The sequence below is a fragment of the Triturus cristatus genome, chromosome 8 (genome assembly GCF_964204655.1).
Source record: "Triturus cristatus chromosome 8, aTriCri1.1, whole genome shotgun sequence".
Taxonomy (NCBI): Eukaryota; Metazoa; Chordata; class Amphibia; order Caudata; family Salamandridae; genus Triturus; species Triturus cristatus.
The window spans coordinates 160833576-160854250 of NC_140591.1; the positions used below are offsets into that span (position 1 = coordinate 160833576).

Here is a 20675-nt window from a genome sequence, read left to right on the forward strand (position 1 = left end):
TTTCTGCGCACCTGTCTCAGACTGCTCTGCAACGCTACCCTCTGAGATTCAGGCGCTACAATAAATGTTTGGTTCCCAGTGAAGGACAAATGTAGTCATGTTATTTGTGCAGGCCTTACAGATACTGCCTCGTTTTCTAACAGTGGGTCTCTTCTCGACGGTGCTAGGAGACTCTGAGCTGGAGGTACATCTCGAGCGGGTCCATAGAGTGGGGCCCCACGTAGCAGGTGAATCCAAAAAGCCCAGGGACGTTCTGGCAAGATTCAGCTCCTTCAAAATCAAGGAGCGGGTCCTACAGAAAGAGCAAGCAACTGATAAGTTATCCTTCCAGGGCGCAACGTGCTCCCTTTAACAGGATGTAGCCCAAGCCACACTTGCCAGACAGCAGCTATTCCGCCCAGTCACGACTGCACTCAGAGACCACAAGGTGAAATATAGATGGACCTACCCCTTTGGATTAGCCTTCTCTCTAGACAACAAGAACTATCACTGCACTCATCTGGAAGAGGCATCCTCCATTCTGGGCATCGAGTCGCCAGCTCCGACCCAAGCGTCAGCCTCGAGAGCGGTAGAATAACCAAGGAGTCCAAGTAAGCAAGGGGGGGCCCTTGACTACAGCTGTGGAGAGCTGGCAGTAACACTACGGATTGATGAAGTATCTGCTACCCGCTGTACTCTTGCCGTACTGCACTTAGGGGTCCTCATTGGGCTTGCATCTGGAGGGTCCTAGCGGGGATCTTAGACTCCTGTCCTTCGGACTTCGTCCACTTTGTCGATTGGGGCTGAGGAGGGGGGAGGGAGAAGGGGGAGGTGAGGGCCGAGGATGTGCCCTGGCCATCATCGGCACTTAGGGGTATTCCTAGCTATCCTCAATTTGGTGCCTATGTAACAACGCAACGGGTCTTGTAGGCAGAATTTGGTTCGACCAAGTCAATGCTCGAATTACAGTTCTCCTTTGTGATAGAGAGCCTACGAGCTTACAGTTATGGGTTGTTTTTGTTCTTGTTAGTATTGTTTGGATGTCACGGTCCTTTATGCTTTTATTTTAGATTGCTGTGGTATGATGAGGGGGTTGAGGGGGGTTGGGAGGGTAGTGCTTCCTGGAGGTCAAGGGGTGCAACAAGCTGAAGGTTCAAAAACTAAATGATGGGGGTTAACTGCTTAACATGGAATGTGAAGGGCCTCAATTCCCCTAACAAACGGAACCGGGTTTGGAAATTTTTACACGATCACCAGATTAAAATAGCTGCTCAGCAGGAGACACATGTCCCACGCAAGCAGGAACAGCGCTTGAAGCATAGGGCCGATCCACAGAGTTTCCGCTCCTCCCCACACAAAAAACACAACGGGGTGGCACTCCTTTTTCATACCTCAATCCCATTTCATCATCATGCCATGAAAACAGACAAGGAGGGGAGGTACTTGATGGTTAGGGGAGAGCTGCAGGGGAGAGCCTGCACCATAGCCACGGTTTATGCACCTAACCCAGGGTAGCACGATTTTTTGCTCTCTTTTCTTAGCGCATTAGAGGGGTTCGCATGAGATGACATTCTACTGGTTGGAGACTTCAATTTGATATGGTACTTGGCGATGGACACCTCCCACTCCCAGAGGGCACCAAGGGGGCTATTCAGCAAAACACTGAAAGAAGCACTTATGGGGTTGGGCTTAGTAGATGTCTGGAGGTCGGTCCATCCCATAACCCGGGATTATTCCTTTTTCTCGCACTCACATAGGACATACTCCAGGATTGACCACACATTCATAAGCCAGTCCCTTCTCTATACAGTGATGGGAACCCAATTTCACCCGATCTGCCTCTCGGATCACGCACCCTTAGAGTTGACCTTAGACTGGCCTGTCCCCGCTCCAAATTCACCAGGTGGTACTTTCCCAACTTCTTGTGTAGAGATAGATTCCTCAGGGACGAACTAAGTGAAGCAATTACAGAATTATTTGACTTTAATGACCCGGAGCAAACCTCCCTTGCCAATAAATGGGATGCCTTCAATACGGTCATTAGAGGGAAGTATATTGATCTAGAGGCCACGCTTAAGATCAACGCAAGGGAGAACGCCTTCAACTCAAGGGTGAACTTCGCACTGCCGGGAATGACCATAAGTCTTCTTCTTTGGTACAATCCCTCCATAGGGCGACTCGGGTTAAAGGGAAACTCCAAGCTATCTACACTAATGGGGCCGAAAAGACCCTCTTACGCCTCCAAGCCCATAATTATGAGGGAGGGAACAAGGTGGGCTCGTTTTTGGCATGTTAGCTATGAGCGCAGCAGGAGAAGAACTACATCAAGTGCATAGTTGATGGGAAGGGGGTCCCCCACCAGAGTGTGTCAGGGAAGGCCAAGGCTTTTGAGGACTTTTATCACTCCTTGTACATGGCAGACCAATTAGACACGCGTGCCCAAGACCAATACTTGGAGGACCTCGCCTTACCCCAGGCTCCCGCCTCCACCAATGAGGAGCTGAGTAGCCCCTTTACCGCTGAGGAGGTCCAAAAGACAATCGATTCACTTAAGCTCCAGTAAGCGCCCGGCCCTGACAGTCTTAATGCCCACTTCTATTGTACATTTGCTCCGGAAATCGTCCCCCGCCTAGTGACGCTCTTCAACGACATCGCTGTTACACATAAGGTAAGTCCCTCGATGGGTGAGGCATTGACCTCTGTCATTCCCAAACAGGGGAAAGACCCCTCTTACTGTGCTTCTTACAGACCGATAGCGCTCCTAAATCTCGACGCCAAGCTTTACTCCAAAATCTTGGCCGCCCTGTGGTAAATAAAATACCGGACTGAATTTCATACGGAATCTTAAAATAAAGTAAATAGCTCAAAATAACAAGAGGCAGAATCCGTGGTATAAGAGGTTTTCTAAATGGGCTTTATTCCATTCAAAATGGCCGACTCGAGTCGCGGCCTTCAGGTTCCGTCACCACGAGGGTTCAGGAAGTGAAGTACAATAATTTATTGACAGACATGTATTTTTATAATAAGTACATTACAATGAAACGAATGTAGAAGGCGTAACATTTGATAAGAAAAGTGACAAAACAGGTACGTAATCGAAACTAGGCGTAATAAGGAATAAAAGAAACATGATTGGTTTGCATTATCAGACATAGGTGGATCTATAAGATAATACTTGGCATAGATGCGCGCGCAGCAGTATGACGTGTAATTGACGTGCAACTAGGGGGTGAAGGGGACTTGACATTTAGCTCTACATGTGGAGACGAGAAGTCTGAGGGGTCAAGTCAACCTAATCCCAAATCATATCTACCATCCTATGTTTGGAGAACTATGTTATCCACAAGGAAGGACTCTCGGACAGAATCTATTCTATACTAACTGTGTGTGCGTGTACAAGCGTCTAAGTGTCTATATGAGATGCGAGGGGCAGAAAACTTTCCATGGCAGCAGGGCTATGAATCACTTGCAGGAGGACGGAAAGGCTGAGTCCTTTGCTTGTGAGCTAAAGGAAATGTTTTCCTAAATCACTAGACAGGAATGCATCGGCTGAAGAGCAAAATAGATAATTCGAAGGTGAAATACAGCTTCTTGGCAGGCAGGCGAAAACTGGCCAAGGCAGGCACCGTTAGCTGCACAGGGAGTAGGACAAAGTTCATGGATACAGATGTGAGCTCAAGCTGAAGCTGTCAGAGGCTGAGAGCAGGGAAAGGCTTTGAGGACAGAATCGGGCCTACTTGCCTGAACTGTAAAAATGGAGTAACTTAGCCATATAAAGTCGGTGACCTTTTATACCTAGGAATCGAATATCCAGCCCATCGATGGCGGATCTGACAGAGAACATGTCGACGGTAGACACACATATGTTTGCGTCTTAGAAACTGGAACTGGAGGGAACATACATGTACTTGTAACACGCAGATAGAACCGTTGGGGTCCAAGATAGGGGACATAACTGACCAGGAAAATCCACATTTCCACATTCCCTCCTTGTCCCCTACTTGCCCTTCAAGAGATATCAATCTTCATCATTCCATCGATTTGCTCATGGAGCATCATTTCTTCTTCCTTCTTCTTCCGGCATTTTGAACGAGAACTGTGATATGGAATGCATGATGTGGCACACAGACCACAAATCGCTGGTCCACATTGCAGGCATAAACAACAACTGAAGAGCATAAGAAGGCCAATACCTAGGAAGGATAGAACTCTCCATCCCCAGGCCGATATCACACTCCAAAACCACCCGGACCACGTCCAAGTGCCTGGATTTTCGTGTATCTGGCTTACAATCTTATGAAGGCGTGTTATAGCTTTATATACAGATGGCGAATTTTCTGGTATGAATATGCAGCAGCTGGATCCGATGACCCTGCAAGCTCCGCCCCTATCGGCCAGGATGACGTCAAGGACAAGACGATTCTGGAGAACAACAATTCTCATCACTGATTGTTCCTCTGTCAGATTGCCTAGGGCGGTTATAGTCTCGTTTACTACAGCTTCAAGAGTCTTGGTGAGTCTGCGTATCAGCTTACTATTTGATATAGTACCTATATAGGGAAAGATACCTTTATTGAAATCTACATACTTGTCCCATGCCGTCTCAATATAATCGACAACTGGGAGATCTCTCCGCTCTCTTTTGTGTACTAAATGAACATGTCGATAATAATCAGGAGGAGCTAGGAAAACAGGTGGCAGAAGGAATGCGATGTAACAGGTACCATCCCAATCTAGAGGCAGACGCATATATGCCGTCTGACCACATATAAAGTAAGAATGGCGAGAAGCTCTAAATGAAGATTTACCTTGATCACTATATTCTACTGTAGTAACACATTGGCTATGGCCCATATGTATGGAACCAACTTTTCTCACACATAATTCACCCTTAACTGGAAATACTGACATAGTTGGCAGAATTAGTTCAACTTCGGATTTAACATTCAAAATCATAAGATTAGGCGTAAAATTACCTAATTTATACACTTCATTTTCTAAATCAGTTCCTGTTCTACTGGGGTGACCCTCCTTATTAGGGTGACAGACTTTGAATAAAACTAGATTCAGATTTCCCCATATCCAATGTTGTTGATAAACTGCTGTGTCTGGGTCTATGGAATTTAATAAACTAAACCATGCTCCACAGGAGCCATTGTGTGTGAATGGATGTGGAAAGAAAGGCAGAACTCCTTTGTTATTCTGATAGGGAGGAAGTCGGCCACACACCCAGCAATTGGTGGCATTACTAGTCTGATGGGAATGATGTAACATACTAATGAATGTGTTATTACGCAGCGCAAGTCTATAGGACAACTCATGTGGGGGTAAGTCACTAAAAGAATGTTCATCAGTTATATTGAAAGCACGGTTAGAAACAGGGTAATACATATGCAACAATATACTTGCAGTAACTATTAAAAAACTCAAGGAAAACAAAATTAATAAAGTCACAATACAGTGGTTACGCAGTAATTTACAATAAGCATGTCGTTTCACTATGATTCTGGACTCTATATCATTTAGACCTAAGGGATACATGTCGGGACAGATTCAACCGCTTCACCTTGGAGAGGACTTAAACAATCAAATCGTCCGACAGTTTAGATCTGGACCTGAGTTTCTGCTTATAGAGTTCGGTGCTACTGGCCTCAGCCAAAGGTAGCTTTGAGTCAATAGGGGAAGACACACGGGAAGTACTGTTTGTGTCAGGAGGAAGTCCATAAAATTTCTTTATATGGCCGGAATGCACCCATCCTTTTCTTCCTTCGATCTTCACAGCTGTTCTGGTCGTCAGCAGGACCAACTTAGGAAGCCTCCACCTTGGCTCCAGTTGGGTTTTCCGATCAAAATTTCTGATGAGAACATAATCACCGGGAATTACGTCATGAGGTTTCACCTCGGTGTTGTCGGGAAAAGCTGCGACTACCTGTGAACGACAAGATTGTAGTGCAGACATCAAGGAAGCCAGGTAATCTGTCAGCATATTACAGTCAACATCAGTTATTTTACGGGGTATAGGCGTCCCCCACATATTCGGTGGTCTACCAAAGATCACTTCATAAGGGGATAGCCCTGTTCGAGAGTGTGCTACCATTCTCATGTAGAATAGCGCAACTGGTAAGGCTACTATCCAGTCCACACCTTTTTCCTGACATATTTTAGACAATCTGATTTTTAAAAGTTGATTATGTCGTTCCACGAGACCTGCTGCCTCGGGGTGTCGGACACAGTGGAATTTCCACTGATATCCCAACAAAAGTGAGACATGTTTCATTAATTCGGATGAGAAAGGCTGGCCGTTATCTGAATATACAACACGTGGTAAACCGTACCGTGGGAAGAATTCTCGAACTAGCTGCTTGGCAGTAGTCGGGGCCGTGTAATCTGATACGGGATACGCCTCTGTCCAACGGGAGAGAGCGCAAACAACTACAAGAACATATTTGAATCCTCGACAACGTTCCATCTGAATATAATCCATCTGGAGAACTTCAAAAGGATGGTCAGGAGGCTGAAATCCACCCTGCTCTACGGGAACACTCTTTCCTGGATTAAACTGACAACATATCATACAGGTACGAACTTTTTGTTTAGCTGCTGCTCGTAAATGTTTGTTGAACCAAATGTGCTGAATGCTGTCTAGCATAGCCTTCTCTCCTAAATGTGCTGGACTGTGAACTGTAGCTATAATGGCTTGAACCATGGAATCAGGGAGAAACCATACAGATTTCTCCTTCGTCATCCATCCTTGATCTGTCTGGATCCCTCCTAGTTCAGTCCACTTCTTTATTTCTTCTGCTGTGGCATGTGTCTGTATGTCAATTACGTCAAGTGCGGGATCCTTAATTGTCATACACTGTGTTGGTGTCTGAACTATTGGCTTTGTCATGTCTAATGTGCGATTCTGAGCAGTCTGTTTAGCTGTTCTGTCAGCTAAATCATTTCCTTGAGAAATGGTATCAGTAACCTTCGTGTGTGCTTTACATTTCATAATCGATATAGCAGTGGGTAGATGTATTGCGTCTAACAAAGCATGAATGAGGGGTCCGTGCTGAATGTGGGCACCATGGGACGTTAAATAACCTCTCTCTCGCCACAGCACGCCGAAGTCGTGTACAACTCCGAATGCATAACGTGAGTCAGTGTATACATTAACTTTCTTATTTGTGGCTTGAATACAGGCTTGCGTTAGAGCAATAAGTTCTGCTGCTTGGGCTGACAGAGTATCTATACAATGTGTCTCAATAACTTCAGTGTCTGTCGTGACTGCATACGCGGCCACTAAATCTCCTGTACTTGTTCTCATGCACGATCCGTCTACATACAACGTCAGGTCCGGATCTAACAATGGAACGTCTGTCAAGTCTTGTCTAGGTTTCGTCTTTATTTCAATGATTTCAACACAATCATGAGCTAGTGGGTCTGTTCCAATTACAGGTAATAGTGTAGCAGGATTCAATGTATTACACCGTCGGATCTCTATGTGTGGTTGAAACAATGTCAGTTCATAACCGGTAAGTCTTGCTATGGTCAAGTGTTGTGTTTGTGTTCGGTTCACAAGAATCTCTACTGCATGTGGTACTTGTACTGTCAATGGGTGTCCTAATACTATGGCATCGCTTTGTCTGATTGCTAAAGCTGTCGCTGCCACTGATTTCAGGCATGCAGGCAAAGCCTGAGCTACGGGATCTAATGTACTGGAAAAATAAGCACATGGCTTGCGTGATCCTGCTTGATCCTGAGTGAGTACTGACAAGGCAGTACCTTCGCGTTCTGTAACAAAGAGTGTAAAATGTTTGCTATAACATGGTGTTGCTAAAACAGGTGCTTGACATAAAGCTTTCTTTAGGCTTTCAAAAGCTTGTGTATGTTCCTGAGTCCAAGGGAGAACAGTCGATGTGGCTGCCTCCTGTGTGGTTAACTGAATGAGTGGTTTTGCTAGAAATGCGTACTGAGGGATCCACTGCCTACAATATGAAGTGAGGCCTATGAAAGCCCGCACCTCCTTCTGTGTCTGGGGTATTGACATGTTAGCAATTAACTGGATGCGATCTGGTGTAAGCTGCCTTCCCTCCTTGGACAGCGAGTGACCAAGATAAATAACTCGCTGGACACAGAATTGCAGCTTAGAAGGAGACACCTTGTGCCCCTTGTCGGCTAGAAAATGTAAAACTGTCAGAGAAGCTTTTTCACATTCTGGCTCGCTTCTCGCGGTGATCAGCAGATCATCGACATATTGAAGCAGTGCTGTATTGACTGGCATGTGGATACTGTCAAGTTCTCGTTTCAGTGCTTGGCTGTAGATGCTGGGGCTTTCTGTGAATCCTTGGGGAGCGCGTGAGAATTTAAAGCTGCGCCCATTTAAACTGAATCCGAACAAGTATTGGCTTTCCGGATCTATTGGGACGCTGAAAAAGGCATTCTTGAGATCAATTACAGTAAAAAATGTTGCTTCGGAATCAATTGCTGTCAACAATGATGATATATCAGGGACCACAGGGAATTGTGGTACAATGCACTTGTTTAGTTCACGCAAATCAATAACCAATCGGTACACTGGTGGGGCAGTAGGATCAGTTCGTTTAAGAATCGGAATTATCGGTGAATTACATACATTGGAGTCTGTTTCTACAACTACTCCCTGGGCAATTAGCTCATCAATGATTTTCAGCAAAGCCACTACAGCATCATGCGGTAACTTGTATTGTCGCATTCGTGGTAGTACCACTCCTGCTTTCAATGTAACTCGATAGGGTGTAATGTTCATGCAGCCAACATCCGTAGGGCCTTGTGCCCATAGATGTACTGGTAAAGTCTGTAGTCGGGGATCCATGTCTCTAGACACATAGTGACCTTTAAAATCACGCAAAAACAACCTTACTCCTTCCGGAGAACAACATATTATGGCTCCTAGTGCTTTCAGAGTTTTAATTCCTAACAGATTTTCTGGGCATGATTTAGTAAGCAATAAATCTGTAGTTCGTGTCAAAGGTCCTATCGTAAGTGGTAGAGGCTGTGATACTTCATTAACAATAGGTTTTCCCGAAAAACCAAGGGAAACATTTTGAGAGCCTGAGAGGGGTGCCCCTGGAACTTCACTACGTTTTATGGTTGTTCGACTTGCCCCTGTATCGAGTAAGAATTTTCTATTTTGACCTAATAATTCACTATGTACATAAGGTCCTTCTTGATCTACAGGAATCTCGATGAGCGGTAAGTCAACTTCCCTCTCTAGGCTGGTTCATGCGTAATGCTGATATTCAGGGTATTCATACTGTGCAGTCTGATACATTTGTCGTGTTGTTGTTTGTGTGGCAGAAGCAGGCAACGGTGGTGCAGCTGGCACAAACTGTATGGGTTGCTGTGAGGCTGGCATGGACTGTTGCTGAACTGGCATGGACTGTCCATGCTGCATAGCTCCTTGTTCATTCTGATCTTGTCTAACTAATCGTGGTCTCTCTTTTGCAATACCTGTAGCTATATTACGTTTCAGGACTTGACAATCATGTACATAATGGCCTAGTTGTTTACAGTAATTGCAGGTTCCTTTTACAGGAACTGCAGAATCACCAGAATGTGTCACACCCTTTTTGTGACCATCTGCTGGTACTGTCTGAGAAACTAGCATTTTCATTTTTGTATCCTTCATGCGTCTATGCTCGTGTTCTTGTTCATCCCTAATTCTATTGTGATGATACTGTAACATTTGTAGCATTTGCGACGGAGTGTTACTTTGCCAGGTACTCTCGAATTTCAATATTCTATTCTTCACTGGGGGCAATGCATTTTCCACTAATTTTGTCACAAATAGATGTGGATATGAGTCACTACTTGCTTTTATACCACTATTTATACCAAAACATTTTTCAAATCGAGCATAATAATCGCTTGTGTCTTCATCTTGCTTTTGTTTACAGGCTGTGATTGCACCCCAATCTTCCTTTTTTGTAGTTAATAAACGTGGCAGTACCTGTACTAGTAAACCTGGTAACAGTTTAACTTTATCCCCGAGCCCCGAACCTGCAGTTCGGCTCCTTTCTTCCTCTGCTAATGCTGTCCAGTCTATCTTTTGGTCTCCTACTTCCCACTCTTTTTCTTTCAGTTTTTCATAAATGCCAGCAGGCAAAAGCACCTTTAATATCGTCATAATATCAGGAAAGGTGTACTCTCCCATCAGTAACATGTCTTTAATTTCTCGGTGGAAACCCGCTGGGTCTTTGTCATGACTAGGTACTACTTTCTTCATTTCTAATAATTCTATTTTTGATATGGGTGTGTAAACAAATACACGGTGAAACTCATTGTCTTCGCCTTTTATTGGGTGCACTTCCCGTAAAGGATTTTGTCTATCCATATAGTACGGTGCTCTTTCTCTGCGGGGCAGGGAGAGAGAATCTGGATTTACAAAAAGGACATACTGCTTACGTGACACTAATATCTCTTTAATTAGCTTGTTACTAGAACCTCTCCATCTGTTTGTGAGTAGTTCCGTTAATATATCAGGTAAAGGACCAGGGTCAGCATGTTGGCTCTTATATAATATGAGGAGTTGCTGAATCATATAGATTCCAGCTAAACGTTGTTCATCTGTACTGAGGTTGAGAAACGTGTGTGCTACGGTCTCATCACCGTATTTTTCAGGACTAACAATCCAGTGAACGGCTGATCTGGCTAATTCTTGCTCATCCATGGAATCGAGGAGGTGGTAACCCCTTCGTTCTCGTAGTATTTTATCTGCGGCTTGAAACGAATGTTCAGGAGACTTCAGATTTATTACAGGCGTTGGATACGTTCTGCTGTTATTTGAGCATACTGAGTGTATGGGATCAGAAAAACATCTAGCATTATCACAGGATCTTCCTCTGCCTACATAGGCTATGGTCTCTGACTGTCTTGCAGAGTTCCCTGATTCGGACACTTCATCTTGCTCAAACTCGTCTGTTCCCAATCTTTCTTCATGAATACGCTCTATTTCTTTACGGATTTTTCGGCACATGGCTATTATACAATTTTGCTTATCGTGTCTCCCTTCCGATATATTCTGACTCCATCTTGTAAGAATAAGCATTGCATTCGGGTCTACCCCCGGACGATCTTGATTTCTGATCATACAGTTTATGAGGAAACGTAACAGTTCCCCCTGTATCTCTACTTTCTGGAATTCCATAGCTCTGTTAATACAGCCTGGATCTCGTCCTGTTTGAACAAAATGATATATGTTATCTAGATGCGTAGTCATTCCTGGTAACCTTGCTAAATACTCTGCGGCTCGTCTGATACGTAATGATGCCAGGACCATTTCGTCCTCTTTACCGACCACGGGGTCATATCTACAATTAACAAGGAGTTCCTTAAGCGTACGTTCATTTACGAATTTTGGTGTACGTGAATGTGCTGACTCTTGAAAAACAAGTTTATTTATTCTGGGTGGTGTAAAGGTACTGCTAGCACCTCTCGTGGCCCCATCTGGGGCGTCGGGTGTGAATGGGTTCGTCGAACGTGACACAGCAACTATGGGTGTCGATACCTCTGTAGAGTCGACTGCGGAGACAGATGCGGAAACAGATGTGCTTGCCGACGCTTGTGTCGGAACTTGCTGTTGCACGGGGACAGATACCTGATCCTGACGTTGAACCCCTCCGCCAGACGGTCTATGTGGTGCGGCGTTAGCATACTCGGGAGCTGTGTCATCTAGATATGAGGAAAGAAAAACATCTTCTGCGGTTCTGGGAAGCCCCTTTTGATGTACCTTAATTGGAAATAATGGGGGTGGCAAGTCTTTTGGTATCTCTGGAGCAGCCTTAGGTAATCCTTCGGCTAGTAGGGGATACATACCATTCATAAGAGCATTTCTTTGTCTATTTACTTGTTCTGATCTCACTCGGATACCTTCCTCAATTAATAGATTTTCTTGAACTTTATTTGAACTTTCTTTACTCCTCTCTTCTTGTCTACGTGCTTTTTCTGTTCGTCTATGAGATTCTTTACGCCATAACTCAACAGCGTCTTTCTGTGACTGTCTGACCTTTCTTTTCCATAACTCTTCCTCCACTTTCATGATGCACTCTGCATCCCAGGTTCCCGCTATGGGCCACCTTTGACTTTCCGGTAATCCCTTGGTATAATCTACCCATAGATCAAGAAACAATATGGCATCTAAGCCATGTTTATGGTACATAAAATGCCCTGGAGTGTCCCTAGGAGGAATAGGAACTGCTTCTTCAAGCACCCCTTTTCGGGTAGTAATCTGTCTTAACTTCGAGAAGAGCGGCATATTGACAACGGATCTGATACTTACTCTTGAATTTTCTTAATACGAAAAAAACACAATAATGAACGGTGAACAATGAACAATCATTCATACCACAATATGCAAGACATTTCTGACTACTTTAAACATTAAACATTAAACATTTTAACAATGATCGACAATGATGACGGTCTGCCTAACTAATCACCACGCTGAATTCTTGACAATAACCAAATACTTCGGAATACTTGATATACTGCTAAACAGTACATATACACTGCTAAACAGTGCAGACCGGATTTGTGTACCCAAATCCGTTTTGACCGGCACAACCTATGTGCGCGTCAACACGCCTCCCCGGCGATGGTACTCACCGAGTAGCTCCTTGAAACGGAAGGCCTCAGAGAATGGACAGGACTCGATGACTGCGGACAGCGGACCCTCTGGACATCGGGATTTCGGAAAACCTGGTGGGCCTCTGTATACCTCGGATCTTGCTCTCTCAGCTAGGCTCTGGTCGGGATACTTCGCACTTCTCACCGCCTCGTCTGGGTTGATCGCAGCCTCAGTCGCCCCCGCTTGACCGGAGGGAGCTTACAGGAAATCCTGCTGGTACGCGTTTATGGTCCGTCCAGCTGTGGCAGGAGACCGGGCCTGCAACGCACCGCCGGCGCGTGAGATGAGAAAGTGTCCCTATTCGGGCGCCATTATGTGGTAAATAAAATACCGGACTGAATTTCATACGGAATCTTAAAATAAAGTAAATAGCTCAAAATAACAAGAGGCAGAATCCGTGGTATAAGAGGTTTTCTAAATGGGCTTTATTCCATTCAAAATGGCCGACTCGAGTCGCGGCCTTCAGGTTCCGTCACCACGAGGGTTCAGGAAGTGAAGTACAATAATTTATTGACAGACATGTATTTTTATAATAAGTACATTACAATGAAACGAATGTAGAAGGCGTAACATTTGATAAGAAAAGTGACAAAACAGGTACGTAATCGAAACTAGGCGTAATAAGGAATAAAAGAAACATGATTGGTTTGCATTATCAGACATAGGTGGATCTATAAGATAATACTTGGCATAGATGCGCGCGCAGCAGTATGACGTGTAATTGACGTGCAACTAGGGGGTGAAGGGGACTTGACATTTAGCTCTACATGTGGAGACGAGAAGTCTGAGGGGTCAAGTCAACCTAATCCCAAATCATATCTACCATCCTATGTTTGGAGAACTATGTTATCCACAAGGAAGGACTCTCGGACAGAATCTATTCTATACTAACTGTGTGTGCGTGTACAAGCGTCTAAGTGTCTATATGAGATGCGAGGGGCAGAAAACTTTCCATGGCAGCAGGGCTATGAATCACTTGCAGGAGGACGGAAAGGCTGAGTCCTTTGCTTGTGAGCTAAAGGAAATGTTTTCCTAAATCACTAGACAGGAATGCATCGGCTGAAGAGCAAAATAGATAATTCGAAGGTGAAATACAGCTTCTTGGCAGGCAGGCGAAAACTGGCCAAGGCAGGCACCGTTAGCTGCACAGGGAGTAGGACAAAGTTCATGGATACAGATGTGAGCTCAAGCTGAAGCTGTCAGAGGCTGAGAGCAGGGAAAGGCTTTGAGGACAGAATCGGGCCTACTTGCCTGAACTGTAAAAATGGAGTAACTTAGCCATATAAAGTCGGTGACCTTTTATACCTAGGAATCGAATATCCAGCCCATCGATGGCGGATCTGACAGAGAACATGTCGACGGTAGACACACATATGTTTGCGTCTTAGAAACTGGAACTGGAGGGAACATACATGTACTTGTAACACGCAGATAGAACCGTTGGGGTCCAAGATAGGGGACATAACTGACCAGGAAAATCCACATTTCCACAGCCCGCCTGGAAAATATCATGCCGTTCCTCGTGCAGCCCGAACAAGCGGGCTTTATCAAGAGGAGGCAAACCCATGATAACCTCCGAATAGTAGTTCACTTTATTGAAAAAGCACAAAGGAAGGCAATACCCACGGTCCTTCTCTCGCTGGATGTGTAGAAGGCCTTTGAACGAGTTGACTGGTCCTTTATGATCCGTACTCTATTTTGGTTTGGCTCCACTGAGACCTTTATCGGCATGGTCAGAGCAAAATATTGCGAGCCGCGATTTAAGGTCGTGGTCAATGGGGTCGCCTCGGAACCTTTTGACCTCTCGCAGGGCACCCGTCAGGGGTGCCCTCTATCCCCCCTCCTATTTGCGCTCAGCATAGAACCCTTCACGGAGCGCTTTCGATCTAACCCGGACATAGGGGGAGTCCCATTTGGCACGGATGAACACAAGATATCCCTTTTTGCGGATGATGTACTTCTTCTAGTCACAAGTCCCCAATCTTCTCTCCCAGCGATCCAGTCTGAACTCACCTCCTATGAACAGGTCACGGGCTTCAAGGTGAACCTCTCAAAATCCTTCCTCCTTAACCTTACGGTGACTAAGGAGTCCATGCGGGCCATTGAATGTGCGACCCCCTACCGGAGTGCTCACAAAGGCATTACTTACCTGGGCATAAAACTCACCCCCAAGCACCTCTACGGAGCTAACTACCCTCCTCTGTTGCGCCAGCTTAAAGCGAATTGTGCTAGATGGCGGAAGGCCCACCTCTCCTGGATAGGGTGGGTATATGCTATAAAAATGAACGTTCTCCCACATTTACTATAGCTCTTCCTGGGCCTTCCGATCTCCGTAGACCGGGCGCTTTTCTCCGAATTGAAAACAATGATCACCAAGTTCATTTGGTAGGAGCACGGCTCTCCAACTGCGTGTTGGTGTGGCAGAGGGAGGAGGGAGGGTTGGCCTTATTAGACTTCTTGGGATAAAATAGGGCAGCCCAATTGAGGGTGATTACAGACTGGTCACTTCGAGAATCGGAAAACTCTGGCTCCATATGGATAGACAACTAACAGGATGAATGATCTGGGACCTCTTGTGGAAACACAAACACCATCGACCGCGCAATACCTACATCAGCACGCCCAAGGTGACCACCCTAGGGGTTTGGGATGTATTGAACAGATCCACTCCTCTCACCACCTTTCCTGTTCATACCCGCCCACACATCTCAACCCGAAGTTTTAATTTGACCCGTTCTACAGTGACCAGATAGCCTTATTTTGTTCATTATATTAAGCTCTATTTTTCTAACCTTGTGTGGTATCTTACTTGTGGTATTTTTACTGTTTTACTGTTTTAAGTGTTACACAAATACTTTTAACATTACTTCTTAAGTTAAGCCTGACTGCTCTGTGCCAAGATATCAAGGGTGAGCACAGGTTAGTTTAGGGTGTGTATCTGACTTAGCCTGACTACTGCTGACACCCATTCTGCACCTGCTCCGTGGGTGGGTGAGTGATGGTTGCATTGTTGCTGCCTTCCACAATGCAGCCGCTCTGTAGGTGAGTGATGCTTGGGCTGCAGCCTCTCATGCTGCACTTGCTCCATGATTGAGTGATGCTTGCACGGTTGCTGCCTTCTACAATGCAGCCGCTCTGTAGGTGAGTGATGCTTGGACTGCTGCCTCCCATGCTGCACTTGCTCCATGATTGAGTGATGCTTGCACGGTTGCTGCCTTCCACAATACAGCCGCTCTGTAGGTGAGTGATGCTTGGACTGCAGCCTCCCATGCTGCACTTGCTCCATGATTGAGTGATGCTTGCACGGTTGCTGCCTTCCACAATGCAGCTGCTCTGTAGGTGAGTGATGCTTGGACTGCTGCCTCCCATGCTGCACTTGCTCCATGATTGAGTGATGCTTGCACGGTTGCTGCCTTCTACAATGCAGCCGCTCTGTAGGTGAGTGATGCTTGGACTGCTGCCTCCCATGCTGCACTTGCTCAATGATTGAGTGATGCTTGCACGGTTGCTGCCTTCCACAATACAGCCGCTCTGTAGGTGAGTGATGCTTGGACTGCAGCCTCCCATGCTGCACTTGCTCCATGATTGAGTGATGCTTGCACGGTTGCTGCCTTCCACAATGCAGCCGCTCTGTAGGTGAGTGATGCTTGAAGTGCAGCCTCCCATGCTGCACTTGCTCCATGATTGAGTGATGCTTGCACGGTTGCTGCCTTCCACAATGCAGCCGCTCTGTAGGTGAGTGATGCTTGAAGTGCAGCCTCCCATGCTGCACTTGCTCCATGATTGAGTGATGCTTGCACTGTTGCTGCCTCACACAATGTACCTGCTCCATGGGAGAGTGATGCTTGGACTACAGCCTCCCATGCTGCACTTGCTCCACGATTGAGTGATGCTTGCACGGTTGCTGCCTTCCACAATACAGCCGCTCTGTAGGTGAGTGATGCTTGGACTGCAGCCTCCCATGCTGCACTTGCTCCACGATTGAGTGATGCTTGCACGGTTGCTGCCTTCCACAATGCAGCCGCTCTGTAGGTGAGTGATGCTTGGACTGCAGCCTCCCATGCTGCACTTGCTCCATGATTGAGTGATGCTTGCACGTTTGCTGCCTTCCACAATGCAGCTGCTCTGTAGGTGAGTGATGCTTGGACTGCAGCCTCCCATGCTGCACTTGCTCCATGATTGAGTGAAGCTTGCACGGTTGCTGCCTTCCACAATGCACCCGCTCGGTGGGTGAGTGATGCTTGGACTGCAGCCTCCCATGCTGCACTTGCTCCATGATTGAGTGATGCTTGCACGGTTGCTGCCTTCCACAATGCAGCCGCTCTGTAGGTGAGTGATGCTTGGACTGCAGCCTCCCATGCTGCACTTGCTGCATGATTGAGTGATGCTTGCACGGTTTCTGCCTTCCACAATGCAGCCGCTCTGTAGGTGAGTGATGCTTGGGCTGCAGCTTCTCATGCTGCACTTGCTCCATGATTGAGTGATGCTTGCACGGTTGCTGTCTTCCACAATGCAGCCGCTCTGTAGGTGAGTGATGCTTGGACTGCAGCCTCCCATGCTGCACTTGCTCCATGATTGAGTGATGCTTGCATTGTTGCTGCCTTCCACAATGCAGCCGCTCTGTAGGTGAGTGATGCTTGGACTGCAGCCTCCCATGCTGCACTTGCTCCATGATTGAGTGATGCTTGCACGGTTGCTGCCTTCCACAATGCAGCTGCTCTGTAGCTGAGTGATGCTTGGACTGCAGCCTCCCATGCTGCACTGGCGCCATGATTGAGTGATGCTTGCACGGTTGCTGCCTTCCACAATGCAGCTGCTCTGTAGGTGAGTGATGCTTGGACTGCAGCCTCCCATGCTGCACTTGCTCCATGATTGAGTGATGCTTGCACGGTTGCTGCCTTCCACAATGCACCCGCTCGGTGGGTGAGTGATGCTTGGACTGCAGCCTCCCATGCTGCACTTGCTCCATGATTGAGTGATGCTTGCACGGTTGCTGCCTTCCACAATGCAGCCGCTCTGTAGGTGAGTGATGCTTGGACTGCAGCCTCCCATGCTACACTTGCTCCATGATTGAGTGATGCTTGCACGGTTGCTGCCTTCCACAATGCAGCTGCTCTGTAGCTGAGTGATGCTTGGACTGCAGCCTCCCATGCTGCACTTGCGCCATGATTGAGTGATGCTTGCACGGTTTCTGCCTTCCACAATGCAGCTGCTCTGTAGGTGAGTGATGCTTGGACTGCAGCCTCTCAAGCTGCACTTGCTCCATGATTGAGTGATGCTTGCACAGTTGCTGCCTTTCACAATGCACCCGCTCGGTGGGTGAGTGATGCTTGGACTGCAGCCTCTCAAGCTGCACTTGCTCCATGATTGAGTGATGCTTGCACGGTTGTTGCCTTCCACAATGCACCCGCTCGGTGGGTGAGTGATGCTTGGACTGCAGCCTCCCATACTGCACTTGCTCCATGATTGAGTGATGCTTGCACGGTTGCTGCCTTCCACAATGCAGCCGCTCTGTAGGTGAGTGATGCTTGGACTGCAACCTCCCATGCTGCACTTGCTCAATGATTGAGGGATGCTTGCACGGTTGCTGCCTTTCACAATGCAGCCGCTCTGTAGGTGAGTGATGCTTGGACTGCAGCCTCCCATGCTGCACTTGCTCCATGATTGAGTGATGCTTGCACTGTTGCTACCTTCCACAATGCAGCTGCTCTGTAGGTGAGTGATGCTTGGACTGCTGCCTCCCATGCTGCACTTGCTCCATGATTGAGTGATGCTTGCACGGTTAGCGCCTTCAACAATGAACCCGCTCGGTGGGTGAGTGATGCTTGGACTGCAGCCTGCCATGCTGCACTTGCTCCATGATTGGGTGATGCTTGCACGGTTGCTGCCTTCCACAATGCAGCCGCTCTGTAGGTGAGTGATGCTTGGACTGCTGCCTCCCATGCTGCACTTGCTCCATGATTGAGTGATGCTTGCACGGTTGCGGCCTTCCACAATGCACCCGCTCGGTGGGTGAGTGATGCTTGGACTGCTGCCTCCCATACTGCACTTGCTCCATGATTGAGTGATGCTTGCACGGTTGCTGCCTTCCACAATGCAGCTGCTCTGTAGGTGAGTGATGCTTGGACTGCTGCCTCCCATGCTGCACTTGCTCCATGATTGAGGGATGCTTGCACTGTTGCTGCCTTCCACAATGCACCCGCTCGGTGGGTGAGTGATGCTTGGACTGCAGCCTCCCATGCTGCACTTGCTCCATGATTGAGTGATGCTTGCATTGTTGCTGCCTTCCACAATGCAGCCGCTCTGTAGGTGAGTGATGCTTGGACTGCAGCCTCCCATGCTGCACTTGCTCCATGATTGAGTGATGCTTGCACGGTTGCTGCCTTCTACAATGCAGCCGCTCTGTAGGTGAGTGATGCTTGGACTGCTGCCTCCCATGCTGCACTTGCTCCATGATTGAGTGATGCTTGCACGGTTGCTGCCTTCCACAATACAGCCGCTCTGTAGGTGAGTGATGCTTGGACTGCTGCCTCCCATGCTGCACTTGCTCCATGATTGAGTGATGCTTGCACGGTTGCTGCCTTCTACAATGCAGCCGCTCTGTAGGTGAGTGATGCTTGGACTGCAGCCTCTCAAGCTGCACTTGCTCCATGATTGAGTGATGCTTGCACGGTTGCTGCCTTCCACAATGCAGCCGCTCTGTAGGTGAGTGATGCTTAGACTGCAGCCTCCCATGCTGCACTTGCTCCATGATTGAGTGATGCTTGCATTGTTGCTGCCTTCCACAATGCAGCCGCTCTGTAGGTGAGTGATGCTTGGACTGCAGCCTCCCATGCTGCACTTGCTCCATGATTGAGTGATGCTTGCACGGTTGCTGCCTTCTACAATGCAGCCGCTCTGTAGGTGAGTGATGCTTGGACTGCTGCCTCCCATGCTGCACTTGCTCCATGATTGAGTGATGCTTGCACGGTTGCTGCCTTCCACAATACAGCCGCTCTGTAGGTGAGTGATGCTTGGACTGCAGCCTCCCATGCTGCACTTGCTCCATGATTGAGTGATGCTTGCACGGTTGCTGCCTTCCACAATGCAGCTGCTCTGTAGGTGAGTGATGCTTGGACTGCTGCCTCCCATGCTGCACTTGCTCCATGATTGAGTGATGCTTGCACGGTTGCTGCCTTCTACAATGCAGCCGCTCTGTAGGTGAGTGATGCTTGGACTGCTGCCTCCCATGCTGCACTTGCTCCATGATTGAGTGATGCTTGCACGGTTGCTGCCTTCCACAATACAGCCGCTCTGTAGGTGAGTGATGCTTGGACTGCAGCCTCCCATGCTGCACTTGCTCCATGATTGAGTGATGCTTGCACGGTTGCTGCCTTCCACAATGCAGCTGCTCTGTAGGTGAGTGATGCTTGGACTGCTGCCTCCCATGCTGCACTTGCTCCATGATTGAGTGATGCTTGCACGGTTGCTGCCTTCCACAATGCAGCTGCTCTGTAGGTGAGTGATGCTTGGACTGCTGCCTCCCATGCTGCACTTGCTCCATGATTGAGTGATGCTTGCACGGTTGCTGCCTTCCACAATGCAGCCGCTCGGTGGGTGAGTGAAGTTTGCAAAGGAAGGCAGCGCTCCTTCCTTTGATGACTAATATAAAGAGTTTATTATTGCTGTCCTTGCATCTAATGTCTGTCTGTGTGTGTGCGTTTGTGTGGGTAAAATAAGCCCGTTGTTATGTTACTGCCTGTGGTGTACTTGTTCTGTGTGTGAGAGGAACTGTTGCACTTCTGCTGTAGCTGGTATGGGTGTGTGTGTGTGTGTGTGTGTGTGTGAAGTTTGTACTGCTGGTGTGACTGTGACACTTGCACTGTGGCCGCCCATGCTTTTTACCTGTGGTGTGTATTTTAGTGAAGCTTTTTAAAGGCCTTGACTAGGAAAGCTGTGACTGTACTTGTTTCGGGCCTTGTCGCCTGTCCTCACCCGGTGACGTCACGTGGTTTGCACTCTGCACGTGCTTATGTGACATTGTCGGAATGGAATCTTGAAACAGGGA

At 47.3% G+C, this 20675-nt stretch overlaps 1 protein-coding gene across 1 annotated transcript in view; it reads left to right on the plus strand.

Moving 5' to 3' along the window:
• TMPRSS2 (transmembrane serine protease 2) overlaps positions 1-20675 on the plus strand; it is a 418330-nt gene that overhangs the window by 65008 nt on the left and 332647 nt on the right. The window lies entirely within an intron of this gene.